Genomic DNA, 27,893 nt, shown 5'->3' on the forward strand with positions numbered 1-27,893 from the left:
CCCAGTGCTACACAGCAGGATCTCACTGCTAACCTATTCTAAAGGCAACAGTTTGCACCTATTAACCCCAAGCTCTCCAACCACCCCACTCCCGCCTCCTCCCCCTTGGCAACATAAAAATATTTTTAAGTTTCAAATGTATAAAATCATTAGGTCCACACACCTGGGATAAAACCAGACTTACTTTTAAAGAGGCTAAAAATATTTGAAGATAACAATGGCAACTAATTTTACACAGGAACTTAATTTTTAACATCGCCAACCACGTGAAACCCTCGGTTAAATCCATTTCACCTGCTTTCAATGATCAAGGTCGTTTAAGACTTGCACATTCTCCAAGCCTTAAGTAGCTTAAACAATAAGATGTTTGTCTGAGTTATTTTTCAGGAACTTGGCCTCATCTGCGTCTAGCTCAATTGCTGGTTAAGACCAGACTGGCAGACCAACCCTTATGCTGGGCACACGCGAGCGTCCCCTCAGCGACCTTTTGACCTAAGAGGGTGAAAACCTCACGCATAGGACATGCAGAGGCCTGTAGCCTAGTTACGCCTGCGCAGAGGAGACTACGGCACTTTTTTCTGGTCATGTTTCCCACGCTTTCCCTGCCTCAGACGAATGGCTTCTTTCCAATTATCTCCTGAAAACCTGGAGCCCCTTACTTTCTGGAAGGTGGGTTTGGGATTTGTTCTATTTCCTGACTTGGCTGCTTTGCGAATAGGCTTATCTCTGCTGCAAATCTCAATAGCTCGGCTGTTTGGCTTGCTGTGAGTCAGGCAGAATGAACTGGTTCCATAACACATTTGCCCTTTAAATTTTATGATTTGTTGATATGATGCTGTCTTTTTAAAATGAAGTGTACTTGGAGTTCCATTGTGGCTCATCAGTAACGAACCCAGCTCTCCTATCCATGAGGATGTGGATTTGATACCTGGCCTCACTCAGTGGGTTAAGGTTCCACAGTTGCGGGGAACTGAGGTGTAGGTTGCTGACCAGGTTCGAATCTGCATTGCTGAGGCTATGGTGTAAGCCAGCAACTGCAGCTCTGATTAGACCCCTAGCCTGGGAACTAACATATGCCACGTGTGCCCCAAAAACAGAAAAAAAATAAAAGTATGCTTCTTTAGAAAGTATACTGTAGCATTTACATCATCAAAGCAGTAGGAAGGCTCTCAGTATGTTCCATAAGCCTCCATCATTCACCTGGTGGCCATTTACTCAAGTTGAAATTAAAATACCAAAAAAAAAAGTAAATAAAATTGTGTGGCACTGGCCTTGCAAGTTTTCGAGCCCAAATCTATAAAATGAGGAAAAACTTCCTAATTACTTGCAATTTGCTCTGTGGAATCAAAACAGATGGATTATAAAGATGATCCCATGATAAACAACTAAATGTGATTACTACCTTCTGTGCTTCCTTGGTTCGTATTTTTGTTTGTTTTTTCCTTTGTAAGCTGATAATACTTTTCCATAGCAATGCAAAATTTGCAACTGCATTGGAAATGTCAGTTTATTTTTTCTTTACTGTAGGTGCCTTTTTAAAAAAGGTATAGAAAACAAAATAGGAAAGTCTGGTGTTTAAAGTGTAAAGAAAAATCTTGAAAAGAAGGAAAACGAATTATTTGAAAATGAAAAATTCTTGAGGTAGGGGAGCTAGTTACTTAGATTGTTTCTTTTTGAACTTTTTGTACTTGTTCATCTCTTAAAAGATAATTATTGACAGCAGAAAATAAAAAAAAAAAAGGTTTAAAAAGAAAATACCAAGGAATAGTGAGATGGATAGCTGCATGAAGACATTACAGAAGATTCACCTTTCCCAACATTAGTCAGTGTGGTGTTTTATATATATATATATACACACACACACACACAGTGTAGATAAAAGTTCACACACATTGTTGGATGGGTAGCCAAATGATGATTCTCAGACTAGAATAAGACACTGATTCATTTTCCTCTTTTATACTCCATAATCTTAGTATCAGAAGCTGAAAATTCAGAGGAGGTTTGCATAAATACATAATCTTTGTAAAATTAAAAATCAACAGGAGCCTATTATAAATAAATGTGTTTTGCTTCACATATGATACTGAAAAACATCATGGATTTAAACAGTACTTACATAATTGAAATAATATAACAGTTAAATTAATATAGCATAATATTGAATGTATCATATGACATGGCACAAAATGCCTTTTAAACATGCAAATTGATCATTAAAGAAATTATCCTGGTAATTTTGAGGGTGAAAAGAAAGAAATGGCATCATGGGTTTAGGCAAAATGTCTGTTCAATTGCTCAATCCTTAGCAAAATAATGATCTCAAAGAAATATTTGTACTCCCATCCAAAAAAAAGAGCATTCTCAAATTAAGATAACAAAGATTTATTTACAAAGAGACTACTTACAAATGTGTGGGGAGATAGGAGAGGCACCACAGTGAGCTGCACGTAACTCTGAGTTAATAGCAGCAGAGAATCATGGGGAAGAAGCCACCTTGAGACAAGAAGGAAGCATGACTTTTTCAAGAAACACAGATTGGCCAAGGAGACCAAGTAGGGAGGGAGCTTATGGAATAAGATCTGACCCTCTCTCCTCTGCTCTCTAATCTCTTAAACACAAACCAAAGCCAAAGAACAAGGGAGCCTACTGATATTTTCAATACAGTTCATCCTCCTAGAATAGAAGTGGGGTAGAGTGTGGAGTACAACTCAGTGACAGATATGCAAACAGAGCATATCACATGTGCCAGTCCAAATCAATCACGTCAATAAGGGAGATGGCTGTTTCAGTATTTAAGTTCTCCAGTGAAACTCCCGTATGTATTGTTTTGCATTTGCAGTGATCTGGGTGCAGACGTGAACATTTTTTACCTTCCATTGTACTTAAATATGCAAAAGCTAAAGCACAACAATGCACATTTTTAATTATAAGTTTATTTCAAATTATTTCTTCTTTACATTAGTTGGGACATCATTTTTGTTAATGACTTGAATACATATGTCTTCACTAACATTTTATACCAGTGAATGGGCCACTTAAGAATTTGTTATGAATAAGAGATTTTGGGTCAGATAGAGCTGAAATCATTGTCTTAGATTTATCACTATTCATTCTAGGGCTGAGGAGGACTCATCGAAGTACATGATGTCCAATTTCTGTGTAAAGTGGGAGTTCTGTTAACTAGAGGAATAGAGAATGTCTCTGATGGAAGCAACAAATATATCTTCTATGGCTTATGCACTGTCTAATAATCAAGTAATTAAAAGTTAAAGGCCCATGTGAAAAACATTTGATAAGTACTTTAAGATAAAAGATATGGCCCCTGTTTTCAAGTAATTGGTAGTCTGCTGAAGCAAAATAATAGGTCTTTTAAAAGAACATTAAACAGAAAAGAACATATAAGAAAGTCTTCTCTATAAGACTGCAGTGTGAGCTTTCTCTGGGCTTCCTGTTAAGGGTACATTCATATGATCTAATAACTTGAGCATAGAATGATTAGATGAAGGATAGTTTAAATGCCAAACAATATAAATTTCTAGATCAAAAGTTAACCATATTTTCCTCAGAAATCTGCCTGAGGAGAAGCTGTGGGCTGAAGCAAAGGGCAGTTGTAGCCCCACAGTATCTTTACCCTGAAAATATCCAAAGTCAATGTCTAAAACCTACATTTTTTTTGGTCAGGTAGCGATGTCACTGAGATAAGCTTGGCATGACTCATTCTTAGTGAATTTCTGCTGCCAGCTTTTTTTCCTAAGTGCTCTCAAAACACCCATTTAATGGACCTTCCTGAAATTGTGCTCAGGATCAATATGAAGCTCATTGAGAGAGCATTTTTGGAATTCACCATTTGCTTTATTAAACCTGGGATAGTTATCTATCTTTAGGGTTCTAGCATCTCAAACCCTCTCCATGAGTCTCTCAAAATCACCAACAATTTTTTCCACTAGGATTCCTAGAAGACTTTTTTTGATAGTGTATTTATCTAACACTTGAACCCTTCCCAATCTAAACTTGCAATTACATATTTTGGATCAATACTGAGGGTCTTATCCTTAATACCAAGGATCTCTTCTTAATATATTTTAGCCTTAGGAATAACTTCTAGCTTCTAGTTAGAAGTTCCCTTTATGTATATTATGCTATTACCAGAATTACATAATATATTGAAGACTGTAAACTGTCCAATTTTCTGAGTAATTGGGGAATGGGAATGTGTTTTTTTTTTTTCATAACTAGGCAAAGATCCTGATTAATCATGCAAAAATAGCAGATGCAAACATTCAGTCTCTGAGATTCTGAGAAACTTGACACAAGTTGGCTCTGTAGTTCTAGTTTCTAAATTATAGTACTGGCATGTAAACATGATGGGGAAAATCAGTTGATTACTTGAACTTGCCTTCATGATATCCAAAGGAAACACTGCATCCATGTGCTTGGGCTCACAGAGCAAGAAGTTTAGCATGCTTGGATGTCGCTAATGAAGACTTTTGTAATTATTCACAGAATTTGAATGCATTTAAGCCGTCTTGAGAATAGCACCTATGGAGAAAAGAACATATGGAAAGCTAATTGTTTTTTGATTTGGCATTCCTCTGAATTAAATTTAGCACTTTCTTTTAAACTTTCTCCCTCATCAGGTCATGTGTAAAACTTTCCAGCTGTATATCCAGAGCTACTTCCATAGGAAGAGATGGAGAGTGCTACATCCAACAGGGATTCTTTGCTTGATACAGCTAAGTTAGAGCAAGTTTCTAAAGATGTGTTCAGACAGTATTCTTCTGAATTCATATTATGCACCCAGGTGTGCCCTGAAAATCCTGTCCATTTATGACATTCAGAAATCTAAACTAAGAGGTCACAAGGGTAGCATTCATAGACTTCAGATTCTGACAAAAAAAAATAATTCTGCGCCGTTCAAAGGATATTTTTTCTTGTTTTATTCTCCTGCACACAGTCATAATGCTGTTTTGCCAACTGCCCTCTGGGAGCAAATTCATACCAATCACAAATACATACCCTAAAGAGAGATGTTTATTACTCTGCTATGAATTCCATTGCCTATTATGCTATAAAGATGCTACAAACTTGAGCCATTACTATGTAGATGACATTTCCAGCCATCCCCCAAATAACATTTTATGAGATTTTAATGCCATGATTATGAAACAGTAAAAAATTAAGCAAATAAAGGAAAGCACAATATATGTATATAGTGTATAGAAGGTATTAAAACAAATTTTCAATTATGAAAGCATATAATAAGTGGCAAGCTTTATTCTAAACACCAATTAAACTACCACACAGGGAATAAAAGTGAATATTAAACCAGTGTACAAACAATAACAAAACTTTTTCCTGCATGATAGAATTTAGCATTTACCAAGGCAAGTGTAAAATAAGATGCCTTTAAGAATTATTCTACCAAACATAAGAAGTGCATACACTGACCAAAAAAAAAAAAAAAAAAAGAAAAGCAAAATTAATATTAGTTAAATAAATAACTACATTTGTTAACTTTATATTAAAAATATCTCGAACACTACTAAGCATTAACATTTTATTCATTGAGCCAGAACATACTTAACATCAACCCTATGGCATTGATATACTACTGAGAAAATAAAAGCCTACCATCTGCCTATTTCTTCTCAAGCCTTTATGTGTTATTGCATGCAATCATTATAGTAACTATGAGGTATATACTGACTTTATCATTTTATTATTATTATTATTATTATTTTTGGGACCACACCCACAGGACATGGAGGTTCCCAGGCTAGGGGGTCAAATAGGAGCCACAGCCACAGCCACACCAGATGTGAGCCGCATCTGTGACCTACACCACAGCTCACAGCAATGCTGGATCCTTAACCCACTGAGTGAGGCCAGGGATGGAACCCACATCCTTGTGGATACTAGTTGGTTGGTTAACTACTGAGCCACAATGGAAACTTCCTGACTTTGTCATTTTACAGAGAAGGAGTTATATGGAGTAAATTGTAATGACATCCAGATAATCAATGAGTGGTATAGTTGAGACCTGAAGTCATCAACTAGTAAGTAGAGTTTAATTTAGGAAAGGAGTACAAATGATGGTTAAATGCACGGGCTCTGGATTCAAATTCTAACTCATCTCCCTTAGTAGCTGTGTGATTTGGAGGAAAGTCCCCTTACCTCTCTGTGTCTTAATTTTACATGTGCATCAATCTGTCCTCTTTTATAAGCTGGTATTAGACTAGCTTATGCTTATAGGACCCTTAGAATGGTGCCTGGCTTTAGATAAAGAGTAGCTGGCCATCTTGTACCCTTTTCTTTACCTTGAATAGTTCATGGCCTGATAGAAATCAATGTCAATATGGATAAATGCTTATAAAAGCAACAGGAAGAAACATAAAACCATATAAACAACTCCACTTTACTGGAAAGCATATTTGAAAGCCATGTTAAATTGAGAAGGGGAAGGGAAAGCCTCTAAGGATGAGATCACAATGGTGAATCAGTGACTGGAAACTAATGAGGTTTGTCTGAGATACTCTCTTGGAGACCCTGAGACTTAAAAGTTTTGACAAAGGAAAAAAGATGATTGAATAGTGTTGGGAAAAAGACATTTTCTGAAGTCAGCAGATATGACAGTTCAATAACAAGAGACAAATGCAGTAAAGGGAAAGAATATAAGTAATAACATACTTGAAGTTCTTTCTAAAGAGTGACAGATGTAAAAATCTGTTATATGTAAATTATTTTGATTATAATATCATTATTTCCTGACTAATAAAACTACACCTACATGACTTGGCCATGTGAAATCAATTTTCATTCCTCAGAAATACCAATAACATCCAATCAGAGGTATCAGCAATGTGTGTCTACAATCGAGTGATCCTTTACATCTAGGGTGAAATCTACTGTCTTTCAGTGCAACCGTTAAGATTTAAAAATCTATTGTTGGTGAGCAAAGTAGAGATTACTATCAACACCCTTACTTTTAATGAGTTATCAGATCATGTTACAATGTAACTATTTACCTTTTATTACATTCCAGACATTGCTTATTCTTGCTCAGAACATCTTCTTTGAATATTGTGTCCCTACAATGTGTATATATTTCCTCAGAAATTATGGCCCTACCATCTACTTATGGCAATTGACCCTATACTAGGCATTATAAAAATAAGAAAAAATAATGGTCTCTGCCTACATGGAACTAGTTTCCAGCCTAAGGTGCTGACAAACAAGTAAAATGCAGACTGGTAAGTCTTACAAAAGCTGATGAGACATACCCAATTCAGATTGGAAATACCAAAGAAAACTTCTTGAAAGTGTTGATGATTGCTATGTAAACTTAACATGAGTGTAAATTGAGTTGTAGATTCTATGAAAATTAAATTTATGGTGCATTTCAATAGCTATCACAACCTAGATGCTGAGTTTGGAGTACATGTTTCTAATAAATAGAAACTACCCGATTCATGACTGTCTTTAGAGAGGAAACATTAATATTGCCCTGAAACTTAGCAAGGACCCTGGAGGAGTGAGTGATGGTTCAGAATCTATACAACTCTAGCATAAAACACAGTTCACCTGAGTCAAATTTTATTACTTTAGGGAATTACACTTTTCAGTCACTATCCAAAATTTACAATTTCAAAAATAGAACATTGGTCTAGGAAAATTATCACTGCATACGCACACACACACACACACACAAATGGAGGATTTTTCCAGAGCAAAGAAATGGAGGATTCTTCCTTTGTCAGTTGTTTCCAAATGCAAGCCCATGAAAAGCATACATAAGGATTATTTGGAAGGATGTGGAAAAGAAATGTATATCCCCAGCTCCCCAATCCAGAAATATAGGAGAAAGCCAAAATCCTACCTAATCATAGAGAGATATCCCTGTATTTTAGTGTTGACAATGAAGACCACTAACAATGCCTCTTGGATACACCAGATTTGACCAAAAAATGACTGAAAGAGTCTCATAAATGGTGCTTACTATTCACATCACATATCAAGTAACATTTCCCAAACTAAATACTGTCTTTAACGATAAATAGCCAGAAAATCATGACCCATGACTGTTATGTAGTCTGTAATAACTACAGAAATATTCACTACAGACCTATATCTTCTCTGCTTAAAGATTAACAAGAAAATACTTGTTCTTATAATGTAACTTTTTAATCTGATTTGTTGACAGGTGGTCTTCATTATGTACCATTAGAGGATTCTAGGATTTATAAGATTCCAGTTTATTCCAAGGGGACATCCATGAGAGAAGGAAGGAAGTCAACTGTCACTTCAGGTATTGAGAATTTAGCAAACATACTTCCTTTGTTAAAGTTGCAATGGGTACTTTGATACTATCATTAATTCACTGTTAGATGATACTATGTGAACATCATGGGAAATGGACATTGTAGCTCTATCAAAAATAGAAACAAAGTCTTGTTTATGATAAGAATCCCATAAAATACAGTTTCAGGGTCACAACAGCTCTCAGATATTTCACTTATTTACATTTGATTCCTCCATTCTGTCATTGTTACAGAAGCATCTTACATTAACTTCCCAACTACTGTTTTGTATAATGTCACCTTGTCCTCTAGAGCAACAACAACAACAACAAAATAAACTCAGTCAATGAGATGATATAGACCTGGCAAGTGAAGTGTTGCTTATATATGGCACCATTTTCTACCAACACCGAGGGCAGCCATGCCCACAGCCATCTAGAGAACACTGAAATGGAAGAATCCATAGATAAATTGGCAGTAATAAAGGGTTGGTGCAGAATGAATAGGCTACCTTACCTCCTGCTTAATCTGAATCTGAATAGATTTAAAGTGCTAAATGCCTCTTCAACAGTTCCAAACCAAATCTATTGCTTTTTTCTGGGTTATACCTTGACTGCTAAAATTTCTAAATAGGACAACAATATAAAGATTACTCCCAAAATTAAAAAAAAAATACAGCTATCATAGAACCCTGCAATCATTCTGGATATATAGCTGGAGGAAATGAAATTATATATATAATATAAACAATTATATATTTATAAATTATACACACACACACATCACACATATGCACTGAAATATAACAGTCATAAAAAAAGAAGGAACTGCTGCCATTTGGTACAACATGGATATATCTGGAATACATTAGGCTAGGTGGAATAAACTAGACAAAACAAATACTGTTCCTCTTATATGTGGAATCTAAAAAGGTCTAACTCAAACAACCAGAGAGTGGAATAGTAGTCACCAAGGGCTGAAGATGGGAGGGAATGGAGAGTTGTTGGTTTGTGAATGATTATGAACTTTTAGTTATAAGTAGTTCCCTGATGGCTCAGTGTGTTAAGAGATTCAACGTTGTCACTGATGTGGCATGGGTGGGTTCAATCCCAGGAGTTTTCTACATGGCATGGGCATGGCCAAAAACACAAACAAAAAGAAAAAGAGAAGTCATTTCTGGAACTATAATAAATAGCATGGTGATGGTTTATATACTTAACTATACTTTGTGTAAACTGTGTTTTATTGGATTCTTAGCATAAACAAGACTTTGTTTCTATATTGAAATCTGCTAAGAGTAGATCTTAAGTGTTCTCACCAAACTGAAACAGAAAGAAAGAAAGGGAAAGAGAAAATACTACTGAATATTGATAACTTCATTTTGTGCCTTGGGTAGCCTTATCTAGTGGTGTTTGTTCCAGTGATCTAACTTCGGGTTAGACCCTAAACTTCACTTGCCTTGATAAGGTAAAGTTGTTAAGACCCTGCTTATGTCTTGATTATTGTTATACCATTATTTTATTTACTGAATTTAATATAATAATAAATTTCTTGGTAACAGACATGTCCTGTAGCTTGCGCATATCTTAACCAGGCATGTTCCTTGGTCTTGCCATATACAGAAATGTGTAGAGATATTGACCTGCAATGTTGTGTTTGCTGTCTGCAAGACTGATGGAAAATGCAGGCTACTGAGGTTTACTTATTCATGGCACATTTCCGACCAGCAGTTTTGGGATGCTTTACCCACAGCCCATACATCTTTTGACATGTGGGTTACCTCTAAGGGAGAGACTCTGAACACAGACATCAACTTTATATAGAGCTGGACAGCTGTCCCAAAGCTTTTGCATAAATTCATTTAATAAGCAAATGTTGTACACTGGTACATTCACTGCATTATACACAGTACCCAAACTTCAAGAAACCAAAATGTATACTTTGTGTTTTGTAAAATTTGATAGAAATGTTTTTCAAGCTTATACTCTTCCAAATACTATTAGATTTTTTCCGGCATATTAAGATATGCCAATTAGGATATTATTTTTAATTAGATTTGCCAGTCCCCTGAAAGTGGGCTAATCAGTTATACATCACTGTTATATTTGTGACCATGGGTCTCACAAGAAGGTCTCAAGAGTGTTGCTCCACCTACAAAGTCATGAATGAAGAATGAAAATCAATCATTAAGAAGGAAGAATGATGGTAGCCTAGTATTTCACTTGTAAGATCCAATTAAATTTACCATTTAATATTTTATCCTGGTAGGCATTCCTATTCTAGACATGTCAGAATAGAAGAACTTGAAACTTGCTGAAAATCCAACTGTAAATATCCTGTACACATTGATGGAGATAGTTGTTTAGAGTTGAGCTTTTGCCAACTTGAAAATCTGTTGGGGGATATTTTCAGGAAGTCATCACACCCCCTAAAAATCAAGTTTCTATTGCTCTTAACATAGATTAAAAACAATTCATCCACTTTTAAGACTCCAATAAATAGCCTTTATTGCTTGTTGTACTGGCATGATCTACATCAACAGATGATCCATCTTCTGTGTTACATTCTAAAATTCTACCTGGTAAAGTCAGGTTTTGAAATAATCTTCCATCTGATGATTTTCTTACAAAAACATGTCCGCTTAAAGGACTACTTCTATTGCTTCTATTTTTTCTCCTTTTCACCCCTACCTCGTCTTTTGTCTCCTGCCTGTACCTCGTGATCAGGGTACTATAGCACTCAGTATTTTTTGGAAACTTTACCAAATTTTGTTTTAGTCATGGTGTCTTCACCTACTCACCTATAGACAGCTATTCATAGGTTCCATTTTCTATTTATATGCAGTTGGGAAAAATTTTCTTCACAATCAAAAATTTTACATAATTTAAATTATAGATTATTGTTACCTCTTGTATTTCACAGTTTATAAACTGAAGAAATCAGTGTCCAGTTGCATAGAATTTATAAGCACAAAGGTTACTACAGAATGCTGTCTGCTTTCTATATGTATCTAATGACTGTTTATATGATTTCATATATACCAGTAACTCTGGAGGCCTGGACTAGTAAGTAAACAAAAGGTAGACAGTTTGCTCAAATTTCAAAAACCAGCTAAACTGAGTAGCTTACCGCTTTGAATAAAATAGACACTAGACAGCTATTGAAAATTTTTTTCAGTGTTTTATTTTTTTTAAAACAAACATATAACCATCAGAGTATGAGGGAAAAAAAATGAAATCCTCTACTTTAACTTTTGAAATTTCATTAGCCAGAGAGTGCTTATGTCCTAATTCATTAGTGCCCTTTGGGGTGAAAAAGAAAACTTTTTTTTTGAAAATTCACACAAATAAATTAACGTTGGCATTTATTTGAGGTACTATTTAACCTCTCAGACAACATTTTGAGAACTCATTAGCCACATCTCACCATAATGCAGGCTAGTAATGCATGGAAATAATGAGTTCATTGTAAAGTTTAAATCAATGATAGCATGATCAGGAATTTTTGTTAACCTAGAATGTGTAATTAGCTCCAGAGGTGAAATAAAAGACAAAATCACTTCACATATTAGTAAAAAACAAATTAGAACATAACTTTATAAACCACTGCTGTTCCTCTGCTATTAAGAATCAATGAAATCTGTAATTAGGGAATGTTGCAAAAAGGTTAAAGATGAGAATACATGCAGTCTATCTACAGGAAACCTAAACTGTTTAGGTTAATGACATGTCTGTGAGAATCATATTAATTAGCAAGTTTACAGGAACCTAACTTTTATTTTATAAATGTAACGATAGAAAGTATTAACGCTTCATGCACACACCTGTGTCCCCACTAGGATTACTGCACAGGGCTACCTCTTTCAGTCTTCTATTCATCTCCTCCTGCCCCACAATAATGTGGATGCTATTAAGTATTGCATATTTCTATAAATCCTTCATGAAGTATAAATGTAATTTAATGATATGGATTTGAGCTTGATAGGAAACATTAGAAACTTCCCTCTTTCAGAAAAGATTGTTGAATTTTCAATGATTCACTAATATCATAAGATGTGATAGTTCCTTATTTTCTTTTGTTATTTCTAATGTCAACCAAAACTATTCCCTTCATTTAAAAGTGAGAATTTTGCCCACAAAAATCCAGCTTAACCTAGAAAAAAAAGGCTGGAATCAAAGTGTATATGAGGGATTGATTATATAATAAGTAGTAGAACCAGAAATAAGAAAAAGATAGCATTTAAGAAGGAAAAAAAAGAACAAAGCTAGAATATTATCAGGAATCAACCATTACCACAACACCAATTCTGCTTCTGTGCCATGAAGTTAATGACTTATCCACAGGAAAATAATAACTAAAGACAGAGTTATTTTGTGAAATTTGATTATTGCTGTCCTTCCCTGCACCAACTAAAATGGTATCATTTTATCAATTTTCTTACATTCAAATGTATGGGTATATCAGATTAGCCAGGCCTAAGTTTCATACACATATCTGCCTACAAGGGATATTAAGAACTGAAGACTTGCTTCTGTTTACAGAAGGATTTACAACTTGGAAAATTCTTTAATTGTAGAAAGGATTTTCAAAACATGATGTACAAAGCTTTAAATTACAATGATATTGTAGTAAATCATACATGACCAACCCAATTGCAGAGGAAAAATTATAAACTCTAATAAAAACATTTTTACAAATATTTTAAAACATTTTAAAAAACACATTCGATGTCATAACATGAAAAAGAAAATAGGCAGAAATATCAGAGTATGAAAATGATAACTGCATTGGTTAAGTTTGCATTAATACAGTTTTATATAAATCTGATGACACTCTGCAATCTGTGAACACTTAGATGACTACAACTCAAGCAGTAATGTTTTTCTAACTTGAATAAGAATGCAGAGTTCCAGGCTAAAAGAACAGAAGAGATGGGAAATTGAGTGTGATAGGAGAGAGTCTCATACAAGTGAAAATCACAAAGGAAAATGTCACAGATAGTGAAGCTCTGAAATATGCATATAAATGCCATTCATATTATGGGTGATCCCCAAGGGACACATGCATAGACCCCTTGGGGATGCATTAGACCCCAGCAGAAAATGATAGTTGGGGAATTAGATCAGAGAGTTCAATCACTCCCCACCATGAAGGAATGACGTTTGAGTATATACATACATAATATTAGAAGAGCACCCCTTTCAAAGGAAAATAACAGAACTCAAGAGTCTCTGCAATATATCAGTCACAAAATCTAGTATATAATTAAATATAAACATAAAGAAACAGGAAAATATAACACATTAAAACAAGCAGACAATGCAAAGAGACATTGAGAAGGCCTACATATTGAAATCAGAAGAAATTTAAATTAGCTATTACAACAAGTTCAAGATTAAATTAATGCATGTCATACATATTAATATATGGGGAATCTCAAGTAAGAAATAAAAACTATACAGAAATAAGGAAATAGAAATTCTAAAGTTGAGCAGTACAAGGAATATGATATTATTAGATTCCTTGTATTTACTTGATTGTTTACCAGAGATGGCAGAAGAAAAATCAGTAAACTTTTAAGACAGATCAAGAGGAAATTTCCAATATGAAGAATAAGGAGGAAAAAATACTGATTAAATTCTATTCCATTCTAAATTCTGTTCTTTCTAAACAATGGAATGTAATTTCTCTAAATTGACTGGAAAAGTTGTCACATCATTTGTCTTTTTCATCACTTAATCCAGTGATTTTCAAACCACAGTAGATTTCCTTGAAAATTTAAAAATATCTGTAAGAACTGAATTATTTTCATAAGGGATGACACCCAAACTTCTATTTTTTTTTTTGTCTGTTTGTCTCTGTTAGTAATTTCCCAGTGATTCCACTGTGCAGTCTGACTCTGCCTTATTCAACCACATGTGCCTCATTAATTTTCTCCAAAGTTAGTTTTCTTTCCTATGTAAAAGCCAGTTTTGACTATAAACTTGACCATTTAGTTATTTTGCAAGTATAATATCCATTTATTCAACAAATACTTATGGACAACTGACTATATTTCCAGTTATATGTTAGTCCTAGGAATGTAGCTGAAAATTACCCAGGTAATTTTGTTGTTTACTTAAAGACAGAAAGTGAAATACTCTCAGTTTAGAATCAAAAAGAAATGTAAGCGTTCCCATCGGTGGCGCAGTGGTTAACAAATCCAACTAGGAACCATGAGGTTGCGGGTTCGATCCCTGGCCTTGCTCAGTGTGTTAAGGATCCGGCGTTGCCGTGAGCTGTGGTATAGGTTGCAGACGCGGCTTGGATCCCACGTTGCTGTGGGGCTACAGCTCCGATTAGACCCCTAGCCCTGGAACCTCCATATACCACAGGAGCGGCCCTAGAAAAGACAAAAAGAAAAAGAAAAAAGAAATGTGAAGTCTCAAGAATAGAGTTACCTTATTCCATGAAATTCCCAACTGCATTTATCATTTAGGCTGAAATGCTGCTAATATACAGGAAACAACTATACCATCACATAGAAATGGTTTAATTTTTAGATTCATAATCTTTACACATTAAACACTTACTATCATTGCCTTTTAAAAGTATTTAATTTATAGGTACTTCTTTGGCAGTTTGCTTGTCTAAAAATCCTTCAGTCATAAATTGATAAGTAAGTTTATCTAATTACATTCAATTCATAAAATGATTAATGGGGCGCCAGACTTTAAATTATAAAGATAAATTTAATGCTACAAAAAGCTAGCCAAATTCATAACATACTTAATGTATATATTTTAAATTATTTTCATTAATAATTCTCTTCAACTGTAATCATATTTCTTCTAGTTTGAGACCAAAATGGACCATAATGATTAGCTCCAGTGCTTTACTATGTGCAGATAAAAAATTTTCAGTGCAAATTTACATGATATTTCACTGATATACCATCCAAATTCCCTTATAGTTTATATTTTAAACTTTTGCTTTTGGCTCTTCTGAAGGATTTAATGAATTTCTCTCCTGATATAAAAGAAGTTAAATGAAGCTTAAAATGCCTTGAAATATTTATATTTTAGATTGAAAATTGATGAGTTACTGTGATTTTTACCATCAGAAGGTAAAAATGAAGATTTTGTATCCTACTAGTTTAAATAAACTCAACTCTATCTCAAACAAAGTTTGGCTGTATCCACCTTCAAGGGTAAAGAACATAATGTGCTCTATGTTTACATCTGGCTTGACGGGTGTGTAATGTTACCTATCATTTTACACATTTATAAAGGCAAGGATCACTTTATAAAGAAAAAGTTATTTTCTCCTAGTTACAAGGCTGAAAGTTGCTGTAAATTGCCACTGAATGTATGAAGGTGGCTGATATGTGTACATGTCACACACATGAACACCAGATGGCAAAACTTAATTGTTCACTCACATTTGCCTTCATCTTGTCCCTCGAATTGCATCTAGATTCTGAGGACCAAGGGGTGCTTTTCTATACTGTTGAGCTTTTGCAGTGGCGGGGTAGTAGCACCAAAAGTTAACCATGGAGACAAACTTACTCTTATTAGATCTTTAGTCATTAGTCCCTGAAGATCACTGCTGTGTCCACTTCATTCTAAGCATAACCACAAGGCCACTTCAGACCTGCCAGGTCTGTGGAACACATATTCCTGATATCAGGTCCAGAGGATATAATGAAACTCCCTTGTCACTCCACCTACTGCAGAAAGTGCACTAATATGACTAAGTGACTCACTCTTTTTTTTTTATTTTTTTTATTTTGGTCTTTTTTTAGGTGCAGCACTCGTAGCATATGGAAGTTCCCAAGCTAAGGGTCGCTGAATCATAACTGTAGCCGCTGGCCATGTGGGATCCAAGCCATGTCTGTGACCTATACCACATCTCATGGCAAGGCTGGATCCTTAACCCACTGAACAAGGCCACAGATCAAACCTGCATCCTCATGGGTGCTACTTGGGGTCATTAACCACTGAGCCACAGCAGGAACTCTGCCTCACTTTTTCTTGAAAGCAATGTCCAGGACAGAGTCACAGAGAGGCTGCTCAGGACAAACTGATTCCACCATATTGCAGACATTTCTGCTTCTGTAGGAGCTGGTATGAGGTGACACTGGGATCTTGCTTTTTATTCTTCTTGGATTCTCCAAATCTATTTCCAACAACCACTCCCCAGTACCAGACTCAATCTGAAGTGAGGAGAGATTCTCACCATCAATTTCTAAGCCATCTTAGAAATTGAAAATTGATATCTAAGCTGCTTTCCCTCTGTTTTGTTTTGTTTTTTTTCCTCTTCCCCACCTACACCCTGACCTAAGGAATCTAGGAGAGCACTTCTCTATAGCTGTAGTTCCAAAATGTTTGGATCCTGACCTAGGTTTTAAAATGGAAAGAGCCTGACAATATTTTTGTGCCCTATGTAATGTCATCCATATCTAAATAAAATATATACAAATTTATAATCATGCCATATCACAACAGTTGGTCTCTGTTGTGTATTATGTCTCTAATTTTGGAAATATATCATGCCTCTTTCCTATGATAAATTTTTAAAGAGTACAAACACTGATATAATTTAGTTTTCTTTTAAGGAATAAATGCTTTATCTAGAGTCCTAGAGCAGTCCCCAAATTCTTTCAAGAATGCTTAGTATCAAAAGTCTAAAGATCAGCTACAATTTCCACTTGCAACCCCCCCCCCAAAAAAAGGCAAATTTTTAAGGGGAAGAATTGTTCTTCACTAATTTAAAAACAAAAGCAAAAAGCAGCAACAAAAAAACACTTTTAAGATTCACAAATCAGGAGTTCCCTCTGTGGTGTAGTGGGATCAGTGGTGTCTCTGCAATGCCAGTATGCAGACTCAGTCCCTGGTCTGGCACAGTGGGTTAAAAGGATCCAGTGTTTCCACAGCTGCAACTTGGATCTGATCCCTTGCCCAAGAGTTCCATGAATGAATGAACAAACAAACCCATAAACCAGTGGGTATAGTTGAACAATTAAATATCTAACAAAGAAAAAACAGTTCTTTCCTACCCCTTTACACTATAATTCCATATTTAAGACAAGTTTATTTTACAGTTTGTATCAGCCTCTGAAACTACACTGACTCATGAGCATTATCTTGGAGCTCTGTGGAGCAGATATAGTTACTGAGAACCAAGCTGGGTAGAGGGAAAGGAGTGCATCCCATGCTGTTACTGACCCCCCTTCAGAGTCTAGTAAAGAAGATCTTTGCTACTGAAAAGTAATACAGATTAATTCAGTTACATTCAAGATAAATGGATTGGCAATACTGTCTAGGATGAAAGAGTATATCACCCACAATAGAACATTTAGAATAGTCAGTACTTGAAATTAGAGATTAGGCCTTTAGGTTGAGTAAAATTGGCAAGAGAAAAGCAAAAATCCAATTTAAGAATAAAATGAGGCCCTAGGAAATCTTGTAATTCAAAATTTTAAAAGAAGCCAAGGCAGAAGGCTGTCTGCTGGGGCTTCCAGGCAGTAAGAATAACTGAACTACTGAATCAGTTACCAAAACAGGAACTCAGGAATATAGATTCTTTGGGGATAGAAACTTACCAGATTATTTAGACAATTATGAGGTAGACAGTGGTAGAGAGGAGCGACGTGGGACTGAAAATAAATGGTGTAACCTGAGATCACAGTGAGAATAATCCATAACTGTTAGACGTGATGCAGAAATAAAACTTTCAGTGTGAGCTTTTTCTTTCTTTCTTTTTTTTGTTATTTTTTAATTGTTGTTTCCCCAATACATTTTTTTATACTGTACAGCATGGTGACCCAGTTACACATACATGTACACATTCTATTTTCTCACATTATCATGTTCCATCATAAGTGACTAGACATAGTTCCCAGGGCTTCCCTGATTAGCAGAATCTCTTTGCTAATCCATTCCAAAGGCAATAGTTTGTATCTATTAACCCCAAGCTCCCCAACCACCCCACTCCTTCCCTCTCCGCCTTGGCAACCACCAGTCTATTCTCCAAGTCCATGATTTTCTTTTCTATGGAAAGATTCATTTGTGCCTTGTATTTGATTCCAGATATAAGTGGTATTATACGGTATTTGTCTTTCTCTTTCTGACTGGCTTTACTCAGTATGAGAGTCTCTAATTCCATCCAGCAATACTAAACCCATTCTAAAAGAAATACTGAAAGGGCTTCTCTAAATTAAAAAAGAAAGAGAGACAGAAAAGAAAAAAGGAAGAATTAGGATGGGGGAAACAATCACTTAAGTAAAGCCAGCATACAGATCTAAACATGAAGATGTTAAAAAAAAAAAAAAGACATCAAAATCATACAAAGTAGGGAAGGAAAGTAAGAAAATATAGATTTTTTTATTTTAATGATGTGTCTGAGTCTATATGACTACCAGACAAAAGCAAGCAGATATAGGAAGGGCTTAATGTGCTTAAAAAACAGGGCAACCACAAGTCAAAACCAAACATTACATTCACAAAAACTGAAAAGTACTCAAGCATAAAATAAATGAAAACCATCCAACCCAAAAAAGAAAAGAGAAACATAGAATCAACTGGAAAAGAAGGTTTAAAACGGCAATAAATACATATCTATCAATAATCACGTTAAATGCCAATGGACTAAATGCTCCAATCAAAAGACACAGAGTGGCAGATTGGATAAAAAAGCAGTGTGAGCTTTTTCAGTCCCTCTGCCATAGGTCAGGATTGGTCCTAGAAACAAGGATGGGGGTGGGGGGCATAGCCTACAGATAAGTATGTGTTGTTACTGGGGATGAGACTGCAGATAGGAGTGAAGTATTAAGGCTGAACACTCAATGCAGTCGTTCATTCACACAGAGGGATTTGGCCTTTGTTGTTCTCTGCCGGCACCTGCCAGAAGTTTTCAATCAGAATTACCTGGAGGGCTTGTGCAACTTCAGTTGGTTGGGAGAGCTTCCAGTTCTCTAAGTAAAGAAACAGACTGGAGCAAGCTCAGGCAAGGTGGAGCCAGGCAATTATAGCACTATGGGCTATTCCTGGAAAGAATATGGACTTTTAGAGAGGCAACCAGGGGGAATTCCCCAGCAGGGAGAGATGCTGATGCTGCTGATCTGAGAGTCCCCTCTGTGTGTCTTACATGCAAGACAAGCCATACACAAAGACGTCTTAACTTACTCTTTATCAATATATCCAAGTAGTATTGTGTCTTTAGACACTTTAAGAGTTTAAAAATTAGAAACATGCATCTAAGGACATTCACTTGCCCTTGGGCACTGTATCACTCTGGATGCTTCCAGCTTGTCTTTGCTTGGTTAGAATTTGAGGTAGCTCAGAGGAGAATTTCGCATTCGATCACATGAAATTTGGGTGCGCTTAACTCAGCCACTGACCTGTTTAAAAGACATAACCGCTATAAATGCATCTTTCTACATGAGATAATTCAGCTCTTGTTTTACTTATGGATCTTAAATATTTTTCATTAGTAGTAATGAAAAAACACATTGCACAAAATATCAATTTGAATGTTTTGTATTGTGTTATTGTTATTATGTGGATTAAAGTAACTGTCTTAAAATTTCAAGGAATAGTTGAAATTCCTTGAACAATTCATGTTAAAAGGCTGCCCTCTTGTGACAATTATGTTGTATGTTTTACTGGAAAAATTTGACCTTATGCTTTTTATAATCTAACTCATAATAGTATTAAAAAGAAATGAAACCTGAATGTAGTTTGGAGTATTTTAAAAATTTTTTTATATGCTGATTTTGGATAATGTATTGTTCTGATTAGGTAGATGTTCTAGGGAACTGAAGGTTTAAGCATCTCTCATTATTTACCTAATTTAGTGGATGTATTTCTAATATATACAACCCACTTTTCTGTTTCTTGAAAAAAATTAAATTTCGCTATAGCTTGAGGTGTCAGTGGCATGCATCATAGAATTTAATAAATTAAGTTGTGATCTTCCTGTTGTAGGTCAGTGGAAACGAATCTGCCTAGAATCCATGAGGATGCAAGTTCGATCTCTGTCCTTCCTAAGTGGGTCGAGGATCCGGTGTTGCTATGAGCTGTGGTGTAGGTCGCAGACACAGCTCGGCTCCCGAGTTGCTGTGGCTGTGGCATAGGCTGGCAGCTGTAGTTCTGATTCTTACCTTAGCCTGGGAACTTCCATATACTCTGGGTATGGCCCTAAAAAGCAAAAAACAAAAACAAACAAACAAACAAAAACTTAGGTTGTCATCTGTGTTATTGAAACTATGAATGTCCCTCCAGACTGAAGAATCATTTAAGTAGTAAACATCACTATGGTAAGATGAATAGTACATATCTTCTGGCTTTGAAGAATTATTGCTCTAATGTAGGAGATAGATGGTGCAAATAAACAATTGCAAAAAAAAAAAAATCACAAACACCAAAGCACAGGTGTATATACTCTACCTGGAAGAATGCAAGGGAATGTAATTTGCTTTAAAAAAAAAAAAAAAAAAAACAAAGAAATTGAGTAGGATAAACTAATACTGGAGATACTTTCAAATTTTATTTTATTTTTTTATTTTTTGGTTTCTTTTTTAAATTTTTATTTTTTTAATTACTCAGATGAATTTATCACATCTGTATGTGTATAACAATCATAACAATCCAATTTCACAGGATTTCCATCCCATAACCCAAGGACATCCCCCACCCCCCAAACTGTCTCCTCCAGAGACCATAAGTTTTTCAGTGTCTGTGAGTCAGTATCTGTTCTGCAAAGAAGTTCAGTCTCTCCTTTTTTCAGATGCCACATATCAGTGAAAGCATTTGATGTTGGTGTCTCATTGTATGGCTGACTTCACTTAGCATGATAGTTTCTAGGTCCATCCATGTTGCTAAAAATGCCGGTATTTCATTCCTTTTAATGGATGAGTAATATTCCATTGTGTATATGTACTACACCTTCTTGATCCACTCCTCTGTCAATGGACATTTGGGTTGTTTCCATGTCTTGGCTATTGCAAATAGTGCTGCAATGAACATTGGAGTACAAGTGTCTTTGCGAGTCATGGTTTTCTCTGCGTAGATGCCCAGGAGTGGGATTGCTGGATCAAATGGTAGTTCTATTTTTAGTTTTCTGAGTAATCTCCATACTGTTTTCCAGAGAGGCTGCATCAATTTACATTTCCACCAACAGTGTAATAGGGTTCTTTTTTCTCCAAACCTTCTCTAGCACTTATTGTTTGTAGACTTTTGGATGATGGCCAGTCTGGCTGGTGTAAGATGGTACCTCATCGTGGTTTTGATTTGCGTTTCTCTAATAATGAGTGATGTTGAACATCTTTTCATGTGTCTTTTGGCCATCCATGTGTCTTCTTTGGAGAACTGTCTGTTTAGATCTTCTGCCCATTTTTTGATGGGGTTGTTTGTTTTTTTGATATGGAGCTACAGAAGGTGTTTGTAAATTTTGGAGATTAATCCCTTGTCAGTCAATTCACTTGCAAAGATTTTCTCCCATTCTGTGGGTTGTCTTTTTGTTATTTAGGGTTTCCTTTGCTATGCAGAAACTTTTGAGTAGGTCCCATTTCTTTGTTTTTGTTTTTGTTGTCAATACTCTGAGAGGTGGATCTGAGAAGATGTTGCTGTCGCTTATGTCAGAGAGTGTTTGGCCTATGTTTTCCTCTAAGAGTTTTATAGTGTCTGGTCTTATATCTAGGTCTTTAATCCATTTTGAGTTTATTTTTGTGTATGGTGTTAGGGAGTGTTCTCATTTCATTCTTTTCCATGTGGCTGTCCAGTTTTCCCAGCACCACTTATTGAACAAGCTGTCCTTTCTCCATTGTGTGTATATATATATACATATATATATATGTATATATATATATATGTATTTGTCCTTTTGCCATTTTCTTGGGCTGCTCCTGTGGCATATGGAGGTTCCCAGGGGTCCAATCAGAGCTGTAGCCACTGGCCTACACCACAGCAACGTGGGATCCGAGCTGCATCTGCAACCTATATACCACAGTTCATGGCAATGCCGGATCCTTAACCCACTGAGCAAGGCCAGGGATCGAACCTGAACCTCATGGTTCCTAGTTGGATTCGTTAACCACTGAGCCACGATGGGAACTCCTCTCCATTGTATATTCTTGCCTCCTTTGTCATAGATGAGTTGGCTGTAGGTGCATGGGTTTAATTCTGGGCTCTCTTTCCTGTTCCACTGATCTATATTTCTGTCTTTGTGCCAGTACCATACAGTTTTCATGATTGTTGCTTTGTAGTATAGTCTGAAGTCTGGGAGCCTGATTCCTCCAGCTCCATGTTTCTTTTTCAAGATGTCTTTGGCTAGTCTGGGTCTTTTGTGCTTCCAGACAAACTTTAAAATATTTTGTTTGAGTTCTGTGAAAAATGTCCTTGGTAATTTGATAGGGCATTGAATCTGTATATTGCCTTAGGTAGTATAGTCATTTTGATAATATTAACTCTTCCAATCCACGAGCATGGTATATCTTTCCATCTGTTTGTGTCATCTTTTATTTCTTTCATCAGTGGCTTATAGTTTTCAGAGTACAGGTCTTTTGTCTCTTTAGGTAGGTTTACTCCTAGGTATTTTATTCTTTTGGATGCGATGGTAAATGGGATTGCTTCCCTAATTTCTCTTTCTACTCTTTCATTGTTAGTATATAAAATACCATTGATTTCTGGGTATTAATTTTGTATCCTGCAACTCTGCCAAATTCGTGGATGAGCTCTGACAGTTTTCTGGTAGAGACTTTAGGATTCTCTAGGTATAGTATCATGTCATTTGCAAATAGTGATAGTTTTACTTCTTCCTTTCCAGTTTGGATTCCTTTTATTTCTTTTACTTCTCTGATTGCCGTGGCTAGGACTTCCAAAACTATGTTGAAGAGTAGTGGCGAGAGTGCACATCCTTGTCTTGTTCCTGATCTCAGCAGGAATTCTTTCAGCTTTTCACCATTGAGAATGATGTTTGCTGTGGGTTTGTCATATATGGTCTTTATTATGTTGAGGTAGGTTCCTGCTATGCCCAAATTTTAAATAAGACACACAAGATTTGATTACATGCTAAGTGCCTTCTAGATACTGGAGATATATTATTGAAAATATTTAATCCTTATTTCTAAGGAGCTAGGATGCAATGGAGAACCACACTACAAATAATTTGAATGCAGTGTGATAAGGGTTATAATGTTTTGTGGATTTTCTTTCCTTTGTACCCTTTGACTCTTTCCCTTTCTTTTTATTTCATCACAATCTTATACTACAAATATGGTGACTGTAACATTTTGGTAATGTGGCATAGGTCAGCAGCTGCAGCTATACAGTTCAACACCTAGCCTCGGAACCTCCATATGCTGCATGTACAGCCCTAAAAAGACAAAAATAAATAAATAAATAAATCTTATAAGTAGATATTTCACTTTTATCCACAACATAACATCTATAAATAATTTATATATTCAGTTTTGCTCACATGAAAAGCTGGATCTTCTCAATGGGAAAATTTGGAAATTCACTAACTCCCTCCCTTCCCCCACCTGGGGGCATAAGTAAATATATATAGTGATTTTTCCTAGAAAGAAAGAGAAAATAAAAATAACATTTAAGACCCTCATCATGTGTTTTTTGTTTTTTTGTTTTTTCCTTTTTAGGGCCTTTCCAGGCTAGGGGTCAAAGGAAAGCTTCAGCTGCTGGCCTACGCCACAGCCACAGTAATGCCAATCCAAGCCACATCTTCAGCCTATACCACAGCTCGTGGCAATGCTGGATCCTTAACCCCACTGAGCGAAGCCAGGGATCGAAACTACATCTTCATGGATATTAGTTGGGTTCTTAACCTGCTGTGCTACAATAGGAACTCTTCATGATCTCCTTTAAAAAAAAAAATGAGCAAACAAAAAGTAATCTTATTTTGGAGACAGAATTACAGAGATGTGAAGCAATTTGGACCTGGACACTATTGATCTAACTCATTTAAGATCTTTGTGTTTGCCAGACGTGGATTTTCAGATCACCACTACTGGTAGCCCTTCAAGTAGCAGGTACCATCCAGATTTTATCTCTATTATGTAGGTCAACTCAATCTGTTGTATTCTTCATGTCTCTGCTTTTGCCAGAAAGAAAGGCTATAATATGTTCTTTCAAAATAAAACCCACACAATTTTCAAGTGGAACTACCAGTAATCCTTAATTGTTTCTTTTGTGTTGTCACTCACTGCATTTGAGGGCACTTAACAGAACTTTAAACAGAACAGGTTTTCCCTTTGGAGCTCAAAAGGGAGTCTCAACATGTATTAGAAAAGGAATGAAAAAGATTATGCCACATTCAGGGCCACATCTACACAACACGTGAATGTTTCTTTTGTTCTTACCAGGCTGTTGTGGCAAAACTCCAGTGTATCACTATGCTCCATCTTTTATTTCCCCTGCTTACCTGACAACTCCCTTTATTATCATATCTCAGTATGTTGAGGACTCTGGCAGAAAGGTTGGTAACAACCTCTCCAATAAGGCATATGAGAGATACATTTTTTTAAAATCACAAGTATGCTCATGCCCTATTCTTAACAGACAATCTTAAAAAGGCCGTGTCTAGAATAACTCCTTTTCTATGATATACAAACTTCATATAATCTGACCTGTCTGTATTACATCTGTTCTCCCTTCTTGGTTCCTCCTCTACAATTGTACCAAACTATATTCTCTTCTATACCTTTTTCTTTGCATGAGATAATCCCTAAACATCTATCAGGAGCTGGTTTAATCATCTCTGTTATCAGTCAGGTCTTCCCTAACCTCTGTGTCCCTGATATTCAGCCTCTGCTCACACCAGACCTTGGAGTGATCATTATCTTTGCAATCATCACAGGGTATGGCAACATATTTTCAACCAGGTAGCCTTCCTAATAGAACATAACTTCCTTGTATCTAGGAATTCAAATGTTTCCCTTTTAATATTCCAAATACTATTATGCTTGAGGAAGGCTCACTGCAACCTCACATTTTTCAAGATGCATGAAGAACACTTGAGTGTTTACAGATATTTTAAAGCTTCAAAAGTAAGTCTTCAGATATGCACTCTCTAAAAAATGTTTTAAGGAATAACTAGCACAAGATTGAAATAGATGAGCAAAGTTGGAGGACTGATACTACCAAACTTTAAAACTTGCTATAAAGCTACAATAGTCATGATGGTTCATCAAAAGAATAGGCAACTAGATTGGTGGAACAGAACAGACAGCCCAGAAACAGACCCACATAAATATACTCAACTGATCTTTTACAAAGGAGCAAAGGCAATTCAGAGAGCAAAGGTCATCTTTTCAACAGTGGAACTGGAACAAATGGACATCAATGTACAAAATAATCCAGACAAAGAACTTACCCTTAAAAATTAACTCAATGGATCAGGGACCTAGATGAAAAGTGAAAAGCTATTAAACTCCTAAGAGATAACATAGAAGAAAACTTTAATGACCTTTGTCATGGCCATTACTTTGTATATATATGTGTGTGTGTGTATACTTCTTTATAAACTCTAAATCCATGAAATAGTAATTGTTAAGCTGGACTTTATTGAAATTAAAAACTCTGCTCTTCAAAAGACAATGGCAAGATAATGAGAAGCCACAGACTGGGAGAAAACATTTGCAAAAAACACATCTGATAAAGGACTTATCCAAAATATACAAAGAATTCTTAAAACTCAACAAGAAAGTAAACAACTCAGTTGAAAAAATAGGGAAAAAATCTTAAGAGACACCTCACCAAAGAAGATATAAGGATGACAAGCATGTTAAAACATGCCCAACATCATATCTTATAGGGAAAATGTAAATTAAAACAACGAGATTCCACCACATATCTAGTAGAATGGCCCAAATCCAGAACACTGACAACACCCAATGGTGATGATGATGCACAGCAACAGGAACTCTCACTCATTGCTGGTAGCGATGCAAATTGTACAGCCACTTTGGAAGACAGCTTTCTTGGTTTCCTTCAAGACTGTACACACTCTTACCATATGATCCAGCAAGTGTGCTCTTTGATATTTATTCAAAGGAACTGAAATCTTATGTCTAGACAAAAACCTACACATGGATGTTTATAACAGTTTTATTCCTAATTGTCAAAACTTGGAAGCAACCAAGATGTCCTTCAGTAGGTGAATGGTAAATTGTGATATATCCAGACAATGGTACATTTCTTCAGCACTGGAAAGAAATGAACTACCAAGCTATAAAAACACATGGAGGAACCTTAAATGCATATTACTAAGTGAAAAAGCCAATCTGAAAAGGCTACATACTGTATGATTCCAACTGCGTGGCATTCTGGAAAAAAGTAAAACTGTGGAATTTGTCCAAACCCATAGAATGTATAACACTAAGAGTGAACCACAATGTAAGCTACAGGCTTTGGGTGATTATGATGTGTCAATGTATATTCATCAACTGTAGCAAATGTACTGCTCTGGTGGGGGATGTTGGTAATGCAGAAAGCTCTGCAAGTGTGTAAGCAGGAGGTGTGTATGGAAGGTCTATAGTTTCATTTCAATTTTGCAATGAAGCTTAAACTCCCCTGAAGAAATTTTTAATGAAATAAAAAATTCAGGAGGTATTCAATTGGAGACCATCTGGTTTACAATCAATCCAAATAACCAGCTTTTAATGACATTAGAACACATATTGCTCTGACATATGATTGTCCGTGCGGCATGGCTACACTTTAATTCCTGAACTAGCTGACACAAATTACCGATGTCCTGCTTCTGGTCTCTTCCAAGCATAGAGGTAGTAATTATGATAATTACTAAATCTCTGTTAATTCTGTCATTATGTTTTAGACAGTATAGTTATTTAATCTTCATACCAACCCTGTTAAGAAAGTGTAATTAATCTCACCATTTTTCAGCTGAGGAGACTGGGGCCGGGGGGACTTAGGTAGTCAGATAAAAAGTACCCAGGAGGTAAGTGGCAGAGCCAAGATTTGAACTCAGGACTGATGCCCAGGCTTGGACTTGAAACCCTTTTCCAGCACCACATCACTAGACAGGAGCCATCCTCCAATAGAGTCAGAACCCAGGCACTCCGGTTCTGTGAGGTGCATTCAGAAATGCTTAGGACATGAAATCTTGAGGGATGACCAATTTCCTTCTGTAGCTTATTTTGTAAGATGAGATTGCAGGGGAAAAATAATGACAGTGATAGAGGCATTGCATTGTTTTCTACTGTGCATTTGTTCATCACGACATTTTACGCCTAAACACGTAGTTTATATGTTTATTCCACACTTATAAATAAATGCACTCAATATGGTCAACCCCAGAGGAAGTGAGCAGAGTATATTTACAATCTTGATAAAATGTTTCAAAAATAATCCCCTTCTCAGGCTGATGCAGAGCTACCATGGACTAAGACTCCTTACTTGGTAGCTTTGAATGTGGGTGTTGCATGTTGAGTTTAGCTTTGATTGCTCCTCATACCATAGCAGTTGGTACATAGGGGACTCTACAGAGTTCTGACTGATGTAGGTGTTCTGATGTCCTGGCAGTTCTTACTATGAAGGGGTATGCTTCATGGGCATTTCTGTCAAGATTCTTTTT

The 27,893-nt window shown here is 36.0% G+C and overlaps 1 long non-coding RNA gene across 1 annotated transcript; it reads left to right on the top strand.

Moving 5' to 3' along the window:
* The first annotated feature begins 345 nt into the window (after positions 1 to 345).
* Positions 346 to 26,910, top strand: LOC146397823 (uncharacterized). The gene is made up of 3 exons (XR_014824989.1): positions 346 to 669; positions 8,204 to 8,308; positions 23,938 to 26,910. It is a non-coding gene; the product is annotated as an uncharacterized LOC146397823 (long non-coding RNA).
* Positions 26,911 to 27,893: the final 983 nt, after the last annotated feature.

This window comes from Sus scrofa, chromosome 13 (assembly GCF_054392235.1).
Source record: "Sus scrofa isolate SSC_HxYL_T2T_F1_AM1 chromosome 13, Sscrofa_HxYL_maternal_Yorkshire_Landrace_v2.0, whole genome shotgun sequence".
Lineage (NCBI taxonomy): Eukaryota > Metazoa > Chordata > Mammalia > Artiodactyla > Suidae > Sus > Sus scrofa.